Below are 14,747 nucleotides of genomic sequence, written 5' to 3' on the forward strand. Positions count from 1 at the left end.
AAGAGAAGACAGAAAACCTTGAGCTACTACAGGAAAAGGGGCAAGTGTCTGCCACAGACAATCACTTTTTCTGGCACTGTTGGAACATGGTGAATTTGAAATGTCTATGAAACAACTTCATGAAGATGACGAAGATGTCTGCTAAGCACTGTCATATCTGAGTGTGGAATTCTGCAGAAAGATTGCATCTAAAGACCTGGATTTTCATGTGGCTATGGAAGAGAATGCCCCCAAAGTGACAGTAGCCAGAGAACTGAAAAGGATCCACTGGAATTGGAGAATTAGGAGTCATTAATACGTATTTCCAGAAAACAAAAGAATGGCTGGCATTAGACTGATTTTGGACCCAGGGAGTCAGTTGTTTCTGTTTCAGGTATCTTCCTACTTCTCTCAGCTTGCTCCAAGGTCGGCTCCACAGCTAGCTCTCAGGAAGGCATTTCCCTTCCATCACCAGGGAAAGTCCCAGAATGGAGCGTTTTCTTGTCTTCAAACTCCTTTCCCCCAACTTCCTCCTCCTCTGCCTTCAAAGCTGTCTAAAAGATCATAAAGGTAATGCAGAGGGATACGAGGAAGAAGAGAAGACAAGTCAAGTACTGCGGGGAGTTGGAGGCGGGGGCTGGAGGGAGATTCAGGTCCTTCAGGAGATGACAGAGCGGAAAGAATTCACAAAACCTAGCGTGAAATGCAGAGCGACAGTGTGTGTCTAGCAAACCTAGGGCAGCAACTTGATCCGGACCCGGCAGCTGTTGTTCTCGCTGAGGTTCTGTTTTGAAAGCCAGAAGGAGCAGCGAGGAGGAAAGAGAATGCCACGGTCGAATGCACAACCTCTTTCACACGGAATTCTCTCCTCAGCGAGGAGAGCGCAAGGGAGATGTGTGGGCTGGGGCACCATCTGTGAAACGAACTAACGCCTCGTACGCCTAGAGAGCATCTCAAACCTCAGACACTGAGGCGCAAAGGGTCAACACTCTCCGCCTTTCACCGCTATTTTGCGTGATGGGGAGCCCAGATATAAGTTTTGTATGAAGCCCGAAAGCAAAGTCTATGCGGGGCCGGACAGTAATTTATGCTATTAGAAAGCTCCCCAGATTCAAAATCTGGCAGGTTTGGGAAACTCCGACCTAGAACCCGGAATATGGATGGAGTGGACTGAGTTATTGGGAAGATCTCACGCAGGAGGAGGCAGAGTGGACCGGGGCGGAAGGGTGAAGCGTGGCAATTTTGGGGTTAGCAAAGTAGAGAGAAGAAGGCTTGAATATGGATCTTTAAACATGAATAGGATTTGGACAGATGGGTAGGAAGGTAGGCGGACCAAGCTCCGCCTCTTTTCTCTGCATCCTAAGTTCAAGGAAATATGGGAGTCCAGCGTATTTTAAGGGAAGTGAGCTGAAAACTTTTGTCCCACAAGAAGATTCTCACTCCTTTTTACCAAAACTGTTGGCTTTTGAGAGCATCGCGGGTGCTCTTTCCATAGCTGAGCTCTTCAGAGCACACCCGTGTGGTTGGATTTTTGAGGGAAGCCCAGTTGTTTCAATTCCGGTGCCTGGTTGTGGAGGCAGCGGATTAGTGAGTGTAGAAGTGGGACCAGCCGGCTGCTTTTGGCTTGAGTATTTGCGGTACATGGGCAAGTGATTGATTTATAACACTTTGTCCAAGAATGCAAAACAAAGTTGACAATAACCTAATGAATTTACCTTTACAAGGCTGGCAGAAAAAACAGTAAACGTGAGCCCGGATAGCTCAGTCGGTAGAGCATCAGACTTTTAATCTGAGGGTCCAGGGTTCAAGTCCCTGTTCGGGCGTGGATTTCCAACTTTTCCTCCCCGTTTAATTTACTGTCCAAAAAAGTCTTTACTACCTGTCCTGGGTATTTGAGCTACCAGAGGGAAAATAATTAATGACTGTGCGAATGAAGACAATCGGATGAACTTGAATGTGTGATACGTTGAAGTAAGGGAGAAAGGGGAGGGATCCTGGGGGCTCGAATAACGGTCTTCTGCTTGTTTGGTAGGTTATTCTGCCTTTGCTTTATGGGGTTTGAACATAATTAATTTAAGATGCTTACAAATATCAGATACAATCTTGTGAAGGTATTTGGCAATGGCAGTGATGCCTGAGACGGCAACTCTACAGGAATTTGTGATTGGGAGATTTTTAACAAATTAATTATGTAGTCACAGAAGAAGAGAGGGACAGTATGGTACAGTGATAACTGAAAAGCGCTTATTGTGATTTGAAGATTGGGAACTCATCAATGATATTCATGGAAAACCATGAAGTGAACTAGAGTGACCTTGGGCTCTGGTTTCATTCCAGATAGCATAATGTTCCTGGAACTTCCTTCGAAATCCCAGGAACTGCTTAGATCCAGGTGAGGTTATTGCTATCCCCTTTTTGCCCTCCTCTGCCCATATGAAACTCTTGCTCATGTTCACAGAAATCCCATGAAGTAGATTTTGAACTTGGGAGGACCCCATTTCTCTGACAGAACTATCTCAGTTGGTCCAAAAGCCTCATCAAACTGTTGGAATATGAGAATAGGAAACAGAAAAGTGACAATCTCCCTAAGGGAGAGAAATGTGTGGGATGGGGAAATGGGGCTGGTTTTAACTTGTCTCTGTGTCTTGGTGTAAAGCACAACTAGGATCATGTCCAGTGTCCCCGGTAAATCATTACTTTACATTGTAACAGGAGCAAACTGGATTCCAAGTGGGCTCTTGTACCTTCCTGATGTGGAGGATTTTTTTTCCTGTTTGCCTCCAGCTATATCTCAAAAATCATTTTATGAATTTTTGTGGCAAGGTCCAGTTTTCTTCGCATAGCATTACTGAAACATCTGCTCAATGGAAGGCTGTGGGATTAACTCTTAAATTACAGAATTTTCTGAGGAAGTCAACCATTTAATCAGAAGTCAGAACACACTCAAGCCTAATATACTCTATTAAGAAAACCTAACAACATATGAAGCATATGTCTAACCCATCTATGTCCTGAAGGAAAATAGAAGCCAATTATGTGCTTTTTTGGAAGGAGTCCTGGAGACAAGTTGGAATATCATTTGGATGTGTTGGAATACCGTTGCACATACCATGCATGATATCCTTCGATATTATAAAAACCCTTTTACCTGACACTGTTTTACAGATATGGAAAAGATAATGAAATAAGTTCCAAAATTTGCCTTAGGTCCCCAACTTTTAAACGACATTAAGTTACAAACCTGGATTATAGCACTGGAAATCTTGAGTTCTTTTTTCGTAAAATCATGCTATACTCACGCATACACAATTTAGTGATTCCCTCCTATTTCAAGTCATATGTTAGATGTAAAAGACACAGAGTTCACTTAGAGAATAAATATAAAATATAATATGATATAATAAGACATGTTTTTTACACAATTTTTACATAAGCCTTTTCAATCCAGGCCTATTGAAGGCACTCAACGGTTGTTTGTTTAATGATATACTAGCTTTCCATTTAATATGTTTGACAGATGAATCCTCACTATTATCTCATAGGTCAATTGCCAGAAGTTATGTCTAGTGACTCCTATCATTTCTGCCGTTTGGAATAAAAAAGGACCAGCAGAACAGAGCAATCATGAAGGGCTGGAATACGATGCCTTTTCAATTAGGACATGTACCATCTTGTGCCAGAGTGCTCACTTCCTTTATGTAGTGGGGAGTGGAAGAATAACTTTCTGTTGCTTGCTTTAACATTCCAATTTTCTCAAGAATCTCTTATAATAGAGTAATACTAAAGGGAAGAAATAAAATACTTTCTTAACTATCTGAAAACTATTATGTACAAGTAATGAGCTAGGAGAGGACAGAAGGTAATATGGTTCTTCAAGGTTACTCTCCTCTGAATCAATGGTCATGATGATGAGATTTGGGGTGGAGAAACTTGAGGCAGGAACCATGTTTATCATAAGAAATTATATTTGTTTATCATCTTCATGACAATTAACTCAATGTTTACTTTCTCATTGGACTTATTTAGGAAAATATTTCAGAATCTGACTCCTCCCTATTTACCAGCCAGAGGAAAAGAAATTTGGTGATATTAGCAAATACACACACACACACACGTATATAACATTATATGTTATATATAAATTATGTATGTACACACACATACGTAGTCACCCATCATGAATTATCATTCATCCATTGACTGTCCATGGATTATCTAATTTAATTCTAACAGTAGCCAAGAGTAAATACTGAACTCAAGATTGAAATAAGATTTTGTCTTAGAGACTATACTGTCTAATACATTGTAACACTATCATTGATGCTAAAAGTCACTTCTTAAAATTGATATTCATTCCTGTTGTTACACATGCCATCTTAGAAAAACAGCAAGGGAAGGAAATTCTGTAACATTACAAATTATATACATTTTAGATCATAGTCATTGTCTTAATTAGAATAATTTGTTTGGATAAAGTCAGGAGCAACAGTAACAACATAAAAAAAAGAGGCATCAATATTGAAAAAATCATAAGGGCAAAATTACATATAATTTTCTATATTGAGAAAGAAATAGAAACAGCTAAAAATCCATATAAAAAAAAGTTCATACAAAGGCTAAGAAGGAAATAAATATATATCAATGTTCTAGTTATCATTGCTGCATAATAAATTACTCTATCTCTTATGATGTAGTCTCTGAAGTCGTACAACTCTTCTGCCTCATTCTAATCATTGGAAGAGAGTCACTCAGTTAAATGAGCCCACATTCAAGGGAAGGGAAATTAGCCTCCTCTAAGGAGTATTAAATAACTTGTGGACATTTTTAAAACACATGACCAGCAATAATAAATTAGAAGAAACTATAGCGGGAAAATATATTGGTAATTGTAATAAAAATATAAACTAATAATAAATTAAATAAAAATATTCACTAGTTGTATAAAAAAGCAACATTATCTTAATAAGGGGTGTATATGCATATTCTAGTACCTGGAGAGACTATCCTGTTCCTAGATCAGAATGCTTAGTATTTTAAAATACCAGTTCTCCTCACATTAGCCTATAAATTTAAAAATCCCTCCCCCAGGACAGAGATTGGATTGGTGGTTACCAGAGGGGAAGGAGGGAGGGAGGAGGGTGAAAGGGATAATTCAGTACATGTGTGTGGTAATGGGTTGTAATTAGTATTTTGGTGGTGAACATGATGTAATCTATGCAGAAATAGAAGTATAATGATGTACACCTGAAGTTTTTACAATGTTATAAACCAATGTTACTGCAATAAACAAAAAATAAAAAAATAAAAAATAAAGAATAAAAAAAAAAAAGACACACAAAAAAAATCCCTCCCCCAAATTTAGATGTAATTAGTTTGGATATTGAAAAAATATCAGTAGAGTAGTAAGAGAAGGTTTGCCTTAGTAGATATAAAACATATTATAAATCTACAATAATTAAACCAAAATAAAATTGAATCAGGAATAAATATAAATATCAGTGGTATTGCTAAAAATATATGGAACTAAATATATATCAACTTTTAGCTTAAAAAAAAAAAAAGACACACATGCTAGAGTCAGTTGGCCTGGGTTCAAATCCCAGCTCTGCCACTTGCTAGGCATGTGACTTTGGAGGAAATAGTCTGTCATTTTCTCAGCAGTTAAATGAGAATAATAATAATATTTACCTCATAAGATCCTTATGAAGGATAAGTAAAATAATACAAGGATGAAATAATACAAAGGTTCTTAACCTGGAGCCCAGGGGTCCTCGATGGAATCCATGGATAGATTTCAGGGATTCAAGAACTTGGATGGAAAAAAATTACAAATTTATATTTACTAACCTGTAACTGAAATTTACTATCACTTTTATTTAGGAATATAGGCAGCAAACCACAGAAGTATTAGCAACATCTGTGATTTTGTCATCAGTAGTAATCACAAATGTGGATTACCTCACTAGTTGAAATTATGGTAGTTATAAGACCAACCACTGAATTACATGTTACTAAATGTAGCTGGCCAACTATTGGGTAACTATTGGACCTAATAGTCATCAGCCACCAAATGGTGAAGTCTCCTGTTCTCATGTTGGTGACCCAGACATCTACATTGTTTTCCAATATTTCCATCACAATCATTTATTGATCAATATGAAGGATGGTGAATAATTTTCGTTGTTAAAGTTTTGCAACACTAAGTGGTTCAAATGAGAATTTTTAACTCTTGTAGGGCAGTGTGGCACTTTGTAACAAAGATATGCACACTAGCTATCACTGTAAAACAGGCAAGCTCAAACGTAAGTGATAGTTGAGATAGCCATTCAATTATGCTATTTAAAGAAATTCCTAATAGTGCTAAAAGATTTTTCCAGTGTGGGTCATTCACAGTACTTTCCATTTTTTGTCTGCTGAGGGTACTTTTTGAATTTGTTCTGCTTGGCTATATTGTCTGCGAACAATTATTTTTTATTTTTTTTGCTTTCCAATCTTTTAAACTCTTTTGTTTTTATTTTACTTTATTGCACTCATTGTTTATATTAGTTTACTGCTGTCGGGTAAATTATAGTACATTAATACAGTATAATATTATACAACTACTAAAAATGAGGTTCCAGACATTGAAGATGCAGAGGTGAATAAGACACAGTTCCTAACATGAAGGAACCCACAGCTTTATGGGTGACAATACAATTCCAGTTTTTTTTAAAAATGAGACACACAAACACACATAGACATACACAGACAGGGAAAAATACTGGAATCACATATAATACAATGTTAACAGCCTTGTTTTTCAAGTAGTGGAATTTGTCCTGATTTTTATTTCAACCTTCTTGCTTATCTGCAGTTTTCCATATTTTCTGCAAGGAACATGTATTTCTTTTAAAGTAAAGAAAAAAGGTGTAAAGTTATCTTGAAATCAGATACTTCTAGAGCTCATATTTGTCTGGTCCCTTGCTAGTTAGTGCAAGGGGTTAGCCTTCTGTAAGGAAAGAAACAGGAAATTAAGAATTATAACACAGTGTGATAGGACCACAACAGTGTTAAGAGTGGGCAATCTGCAGAGGGATGTCATATCCGGGAGCTTGCATGGGGTGTCAGCACCAAGGGTCATGGATTAAGCAAAACTGATTTTTAAAGATTATAAAACATATCTTACTATGCCGCCTTTTGACAATAAATTAAGCAAAAGCATGATAACATTCTTGGGAAGTGCTGTCCAATATCATATGAGCCACAAATACCAACTACATATATAATTTTAAATTTTCTAGTACTCACATTGAAAAAAAGTAAAAAGAAACAAGTGAAAAGTAACAACATATTTTACTTAATTCAATATATCTAAAATATTATCATTTCAATAAGTAATCAATATAAACATATTACCTAGGTATTTTACATTCTTTTTTTCATACTAAGTCTTTGAAATCTGGTGTATTTTCTACACTTACAGCACATCTCAGGCTGGAATGGTCATATTTCAAGTGCTCAAAAATCACATGTACCAGTGGCTACCGTATTAGACAGCAAAGTTCTAAGAACTAACGCATTTGAATAAATAGAACAAAATATATAGAATGTGTAAATGTAACCATGGGCCTTCCAGGACCACTTCAACTGACCCCATCTTGCCAACAGAGTGATTAAGAGTGATTTTTCAGGAACTGAGACTCCTTGTCCAATTCAGGCTGATTGAACCAGCAACACATCAACTGGGCCTGCGCAAATGTGCAAAGGGCTTTTTTGACGTCAAGGGGCTAAAAACTCCACGCAGATCATGGTATGATTTTGTGAACATGCTTTGTGAACATGCATCCTATGAAGAGGCATGAAGCTTGACTACGCTTGCACGGATCATCAATTACCTCACTTCTCCTTACCTCTAGTCATCTATTCCCACACTTCAGACCACCTTGCCCTCACCCCATAAATATCCCGGACTCCCCATTTTCCAGGAGGCAGATCCAAGATTGATTCTCCCACCTCCTCGCTTGGTTGTCTTGTGATTAAATCCTTTCTCTTTGCAAACTCCTCCTCTCGGTGATTGGCATAATCCTGAGGTGGGCAACATGAACCTGGTTCAGTAACAAGGTGCTCACAAATTTAAGCTGCTCTGTAACTCACACTCAAAATCTATATGCAAATTTTCATTCATTTTAGTGAGGCTATGCTCAGACACTGGTAAATTGTCATTACATAAGGTTACCTGAATTCTTTCTAAAGTGCTAATATTTCATATCCTTCTACCATTCTTTTTCTTTCTGATACCTGTTGAAAAACAAAATTCAACTGAGTAAATTTTAAAGATCTTATTGGCTTTAGTCAATGATTCACGAATCGGGCAGCATCCCGTCTAGCAATTAGAAAGGAGCTCCGAAGAGCTGTACAAAATGAAAGACTTTCATAGGCAGAAGGGGGAGAGAACAAGGAAGTTACTAGTAAAGAATGGATTGTTTCAGGTAAGGTCACCTTCCTTTGGGGGAGGGCAGGGATCTCTCAGGCAGATTACCTCACTAGTGCTGACCAGTTAATTCCAGATTGACTGGGAGAAGTTGAAACTGTAATTAAGTTAGATATTAAGTCTTGGTTTGGTGATGTGAGACTTAGCATAAGTGACTCCATTTTGAGCCTGTTGTCTCTTTTTTCACATATCTAAAGACTAATGCATTTATTCTGTGAATGATATAAGATTGTCTTCTGCCCAAATCATTCATTCATAAAATGGATGTTTTAAGACTTGATAGGGAAGAGCCGTTGACTTTCTGCCAGTGGATGTTCTCTCCATTACTTCCCGCATGCAGAAAGCCATACTTAAATTTTCCAAGTCTATGGTCATATTTTCACAACACTATGAACCCCTAAATTTTCAAGAAATTACTTTGGGATCTACTGGGGAGAGAGATCCTGTGTTCACAAGAAAATCAATTTCAAAATGTTGATAATATACTTTTGAAAAGCTATTCAAGTAAGTATGTGCTTTGAAAACAGAATGTGTAGCAGTAAAAAGATAAAATACATATTTGAAAAGAGAATCAGACACATATTTTCCACAAAGGAAATTATCATAAACAAGGTAAACTTTACATCTGAAAGGAAATTCAGATATACATTTGAAAAGAAAGAGAGTCATGGTATCTTTCAGGGAATAAAAAGGAAAGAGAGATGTAAAACAAAGAATTTTCAGTTGAGCTTTAGACTCTTAGTGTAATTGGTATAACATTATTTTGATCATGAGAGAACTCTATTCTCATCAGGAGTTCCATATACACTCATTAGATCAATTGTACAGTTCAAATATTCTAATATCCATACTTTATTTCTGTCTGTTAAATCTATAATTACTGAGCACAGTGCGTTATGGTCTCCCATTATGGATAAAGATGGATGGTGTGGCAAAATCTGGGTAATTACCTGGAAAAAAAGTTGATTCCCTATCCCACAATGTATGGCAGGATGAATTCCAAATGGTGTTTGAGATTTATGAAAACAAAACTTCGAAATACTTCAAAAACACAAGTAAATTTTTTATAACTTTGGAGTAGGGAAGGCCATTCCAATTGTGATTCAAAAATCCAAAATTATTTAAAGGAAAATATTGACAAATTTGATTTCAAGAGAGCTTCTGAAAGAATGGTAAGAGTATAGGTAGTTTTTCTTTAATATATTTACCCTTTTCTTACTTTCCAAATTTTCTGCAATAACTATGTATTATTTGAATAATCATAGAGTAAAACAAAATAAAACAAAACCTCCTGTATGACAGAGTAAAAATCTACGAGCAAAGTCAAAGACAAATTTCAGACTGGGAAAGTAGAATTGCTATTCATGTCACAAAAGGGATAATTTCCCCGTGTGACTTAGTATGGGCTCGATTATGATGTAAAAGAAAACATCCACAAAATCTCAGTGACAAACAATAAGAGCTTATTGTCAGCACATTATGTATTTTTCCTCATTGGTTTACTGATAGCTCTCCTCTTCAATATTCTCAGTCTGGAATTTAGGATGATAAAGGAGTGTAGGGGAGGGAAAAAATCTTTTTCCTCTACCCTTCTTAGGTTCATTGAATGGGGCTGGGCAAATTAAACTGACAAAAAACAGATTAACAAGAGAAAAGCAAACAGAAGTTTATTAATGTGTGCATCCTGCATACACATGGGAGTATGAGTATGCATGAGTAACTCAAACGGGTAGTTAGTGCTTGGGCTTATATAACATCTTAACAAGGAAAAATAAATTTGTAGGGAAGTGATGAGAGAAAGGAAAAGGATTTGGGGCTTTCAAGGGTGGAAGACGGTGGGAAGGTAAATATATGGAGGAAACTAATGGAGTAGGGTATGTTTGAGATCCATCTCAGCACCAACTTTCTACTTTTTCATGGCCATAAAAATTATGACAGTTTTCATTTCTCAAAAGTTTCTGCTTTTAGTTAGATAAAAGAAGCTTTGGGGAGGCTTCTTTTGCATCTGTTGATTCTCATTTGCCTCCAGTTCAAAATAATCTTTATGCCAAAGTCACATATTTTGAGGTGGCATATTTTAGTCCTCTACACTAGCTTCTATCTAGAATATTGTCAGTTGCTATTTCAGAGGGAAAGTGAGCTTTGGAGAATCATGGACATGCCTTTAAAGTTCCAAGTGAGAAGTGACATGCATCACCACTCACATTTTGGAGGGCGAAAACAAAGTCACACCTAACTTCAAAGAGGCAGAGAAACATGTTCAGAATATGTATCCAGAAATGGAGAATGGACATATTTGAAAAAATACAGATTACTACACTCCCATATATATAAAAGGAAGCAATGAATCACCTAGAAAAATAACAAAGATTTAACAGAAAATTTGGCAAAGAATATTAAAAGACAGTTCACAGAAGGACAATATAAATGGCTCTTAAATATATGAAATATAAGAAAAGATGCCCAAACTCACTCATAAGAATAGTGTTGCAAGGGCTGGCCCAGTGGCAGAGCCATTAAGTTAGTGTGCTCTGCCTCAGTGGCCTGGGGTTTGCTGGCCTGGATCCTGGGTGCAGACCTACTCACCACTCATCAAGCCATGCTGAGTGGCATCCCACACAGAAGAACTACAAGGACCTACAACTAGGATATACAACTATGTGCTGGGGCTTTGAGGAGAAAAAAAAAAGAGGAAGATTGGCAACAGATGTTAGCTCATGGCCAATCTTCCTCAAAAAAAAGAATTACACATTAAAGCCACACTGATTATTAAGCAAGATTGATCATCAGTTGGTAATTAATAAAGCCAAGTAATGGATACACAGGCATTCATTATAATATTCTTTTTGCTCTTATATACGTTGAAATATTCTGCAATAAAAAGGAAAAGGAAAAATTATACGGATTGGCTCACAAGACAAAATAGAAAAATCTGAAAAATCCTATATCTATTAAAGAAATTGAATCAATAAACAATAACCTTCCAAAACAGAAAGCACCAGGATGCAATGGGTTCATTGGGGAATTATACCAAACTTTAAAGGAAGAAATCATACCAATTCTTTATAATCTTTTTTTCTTTTTTCTTTTTCTTTTTTTTTACTGAGGAAGATTAGCCCTGAGCTAATAGCTGTGCCCATCTTCCTTTATTTTGTATGTAGGATGCCACCACAGCATGGCTTGATGAGTGGTGTGAAGGTCCCGGCCCAGGATCTAGGCCCACGAGCCCCAGCCCTTGAAGCAGAGCATGCAAACTTAACCACTATACCACCAGGCTGGCTCCATATAATCCATTTTAAAAGATAGAAGCAGAAGGAATACTTAGTAACTCATTCTATGAGGCCAACATTACCCTAACACTAAAACCAGACAAAGACATTACAAGAAAACTACAGACCAATATCTCTCATAAATGCACATGAAAAAATCCTGAACAAAATATTAGCAAATTGAATCCAACAATATATAAAAAAGAAAATTATATATCATGCCCAAATGAGATTTACCCCAGGTAATATAAGTCTAGCTCAACATTTGAAAATCAATTAATGTAATCCATCACATCAAGAGGCTAAAGAAGAAAAATCTCATGACCATATCAATAGCTGCAGAAGAAGCATTTGACAAAATCCAACTCATTTATGATAACTTTTAGCAAATTCAGAATAGAGGGGAACATCCTCAACTTGATAAAGAATATCCACAGAAACGCTACAGCTAACATCGTACCTAATGGTGAGAAACTCAAAGCTTCCAGCTAAGATCAGGAGCAAGGCAAGGATGTCCCCCTTCACCATTTCATTTCAATATCATATTGAAAGTACTAGCTAATGCAATAAGACAAGATAAAAAGATAAAAGGTATACAGAAAGAAGAAAGACCTACATTGACACATCATTATCACCCAAAGTCCATTGTTTACATTAGGGTTCACTTTTGGTGTTGTACCTTCTGAATTTTGACAAATACCTGTACAGTATCACATATCCCATCGGCAATGAACGAGAGTCCCTGTGGCTCCACATCCTCCCCAGCATTGGGTATTGCCAGTGTTCAGGATTTTGGCCATTCTAATAAGCATGTAGTAGTATCTCATTGTTGTTTTAATTTGCGATTCCTTGATGACTATGAATCGGAGCATCTTTTCATACGCTTATCTGACATCTGTAAATCTTCTTTGGTGAGGTGTCTGTTCAGATATTTTGCCTGTTTTTTAAATTAGTTGTTCGTTTCCTTATTGAATTTTAAGAGTTCTTTGTATATTTTAGAGACCAGTCCTCTACCAGATATGTGTTTGGCAAACATTTTCTCCCAGTCTATGGCTTCTCTTCTCATTCTTTTGAGAGTGTTTTTCGCAGAGAAGTTTTTAATTTTAATAAAGTCCAACTTATCAATTACTTTTTTCATGGATCATGCCTTTGGTGGTGTTATTTTTACTTTTGAAGCGTCGCTATTTTCTGCTGTCTCTCTGAAGCGAGAGACAAAAATCATGTGCCCGGGCCTGCTGCCGCTTGGTCTGGGGTCGGAAAAGCGCTTTCAGCGGATCATAGCCGCGCAGCTGAGGCTGCGGCTGTGTCCCGCTCCAGGCGGAGGCGGATCCCGGCTTAGGCGATATTGTCCAGGTTCCTTCCTCTGCGCAGTAGCCTTGCGGAGATTCAAGGCAATTTAAGAGGAATGAGAATCTGGCACATGGATAAAGGCAAGGGGGAAACAAAGAAATGCAAGCTTCTTAAATCTAAGATTCTTCATGAAGCCAAAGTTCACAGATAACTGCTCTGATGTCAGGTGGGCTAGATGGTCTGTGTGGGCCGAGCCATTGCTGCTGGGGACAAAAATCAGGGCAGAATTTTCACGTTTTAATTATCCTGGACAGTTTTTATCTGAGCAGGATCAAGTTGCAAGCGGTAGTTCCAAAGATTCATTTGACCATTCCACCTAGTCTGCTGCAAGGAATTTGGCTCGCAGAACATTCCTCAAAGAGTCCTGAAAAATCTCTTAATTCTTTCCGCCTGGGATTAGATTTGGCCAACAGGAGAAAGAACAATTGTGCTGAAGCTACTAAAATTGTGCTCTGCTCTCAGAAACGATACTGAGCTGGATGTTGTTGGTGCGTCTCGGAAGGAGGCTACTTGGAAGTAATCCGAACGAAGTTTTAGGTGTAAATCATTCTTGAAGATGGCCACTCTCTGGTTGAACACAAAATAATTATTCTAAATGTTTCTAGATTTTATCAGGACAGGAATGCTACCTGGCAACCGTCTGTCGTCAGGGGATGTAGCTCAGTGGTAGAGCGCATGCTTCGCATGTATGAGGCCCCGGGTTCGATCCCCGGCATCTCCAAAGTAGTCTCATTCCGTTTTCTCTGTCTAATCAGTATCTGACTTACAATTATTAAATAAAATATTTAAGTCCTTTCTCACTTTTGCCATTATAATTTTTTTTTAAATCGAGTTATTTCTCATCTGTATGTTTACTATTTTTCCATGTGATTAGCTAACCACCGCCATATTCCCTGCTTCCTGGACTCTTCTCTGGGGTGTTTTATTATGCAGTGAGCAGTACTAAAGCCAGAGGGAAAATTCAGAAGTAAATTCATCCTATGAACCCATCCAGAAAGAGGGAATACAGCTGCACATCAAAGAATGATTTAGCTCAATTAAATGAGGTCCTATCCATTTCCACTTTTCACTGGAAAATAACCAGTAAAACTAAAATGTCTCTTAGAAATTTTTTTTAGGGTGAGGGGAAGGTAGCATGCTTTTTCAGTAGTGAAGTGGTAGTTGAATATCAATGTTCAAGAGCCCACCCTAGGACCATAAGGAGAATTTACCATCTTATTTCTTATTGCATCTTTGGCTTTACTCAAGGTTTCTGTGCAGGAGAGCTGTTCGTTGTCCAGCATAGGGGGTCTGGGAAAATACTAAAGGTTAGGAATAATGTGTGGAAATGGAAGGTAGACTTGGTTAGAAACCCATAAAAGATTGCCTGACAGCACTGAGGATCCAATTGAGGTTGCATTCTGGGCAACTGTAATTAAACGAATTTTTTGCCTTGTGTGACTTCTGCATTGCAGTTAGTTCATTCCTTGATTCAGTTGAGAACTTTGTAAGATTGGTAATATAATAATGATTTACTTTATTGTTTCTGTTCACATTTTAAAATACACTTAAAAGTGCAACATGTATTTCTCTGCCCTTAAGAAGAAATCCAATAATTTATTTAATAAACATTTGTTGGGTGGATTCTCTATGTTACTATGTAATTGTGCTAAATTAGAGGACACAACTAAGAGGCAAGT

General features: G+C 37.5%; 2 non-coding genes across 2 annotated transcripts; both read left to right on the forward strand.

The window, feature by feature from the left end:
* Nucleotides 1–1,729: 1,729 nt before the first annotated feature.
* Nucleotides 1,730–1,802, forward strand: TRNAK-UUU (transfer RNA lysine (anticodon UUU)). The gene has a single exon. It is a non-coding gene; the product is annotated as a tRNA-Lys (tRNA).
* An 11,915-nt stretch (nt 1,803–13,717) lies between these two features.
* On the forward strand, nt 13,718–13,789 carry TRNAA-CGC (transfer RNA alanine (anticodon CGC)). Its single transcript has one exon. It is a non-coding gene; the product is annotated as a tRNA-Ala (tRNA).
* Nucleotides 13,790–14,747: the final 958 nt, after the last annotated feature.

The sequence above is a fragment of the Diceros bicornis genome, chromosome 14 (genome assembly GCF_020826845.1).
Source record: "Diceros bicornis minor isolate mBicDic1 chromosome 14, mDicBic1.mat.cur, whole genome shotgun sequence".
NCBI lineage: Eukaryota > Metazoa > Chordata > Mammalia > Perissodactyla > Rhinocerotidae > Diceros > Diceros bicornis.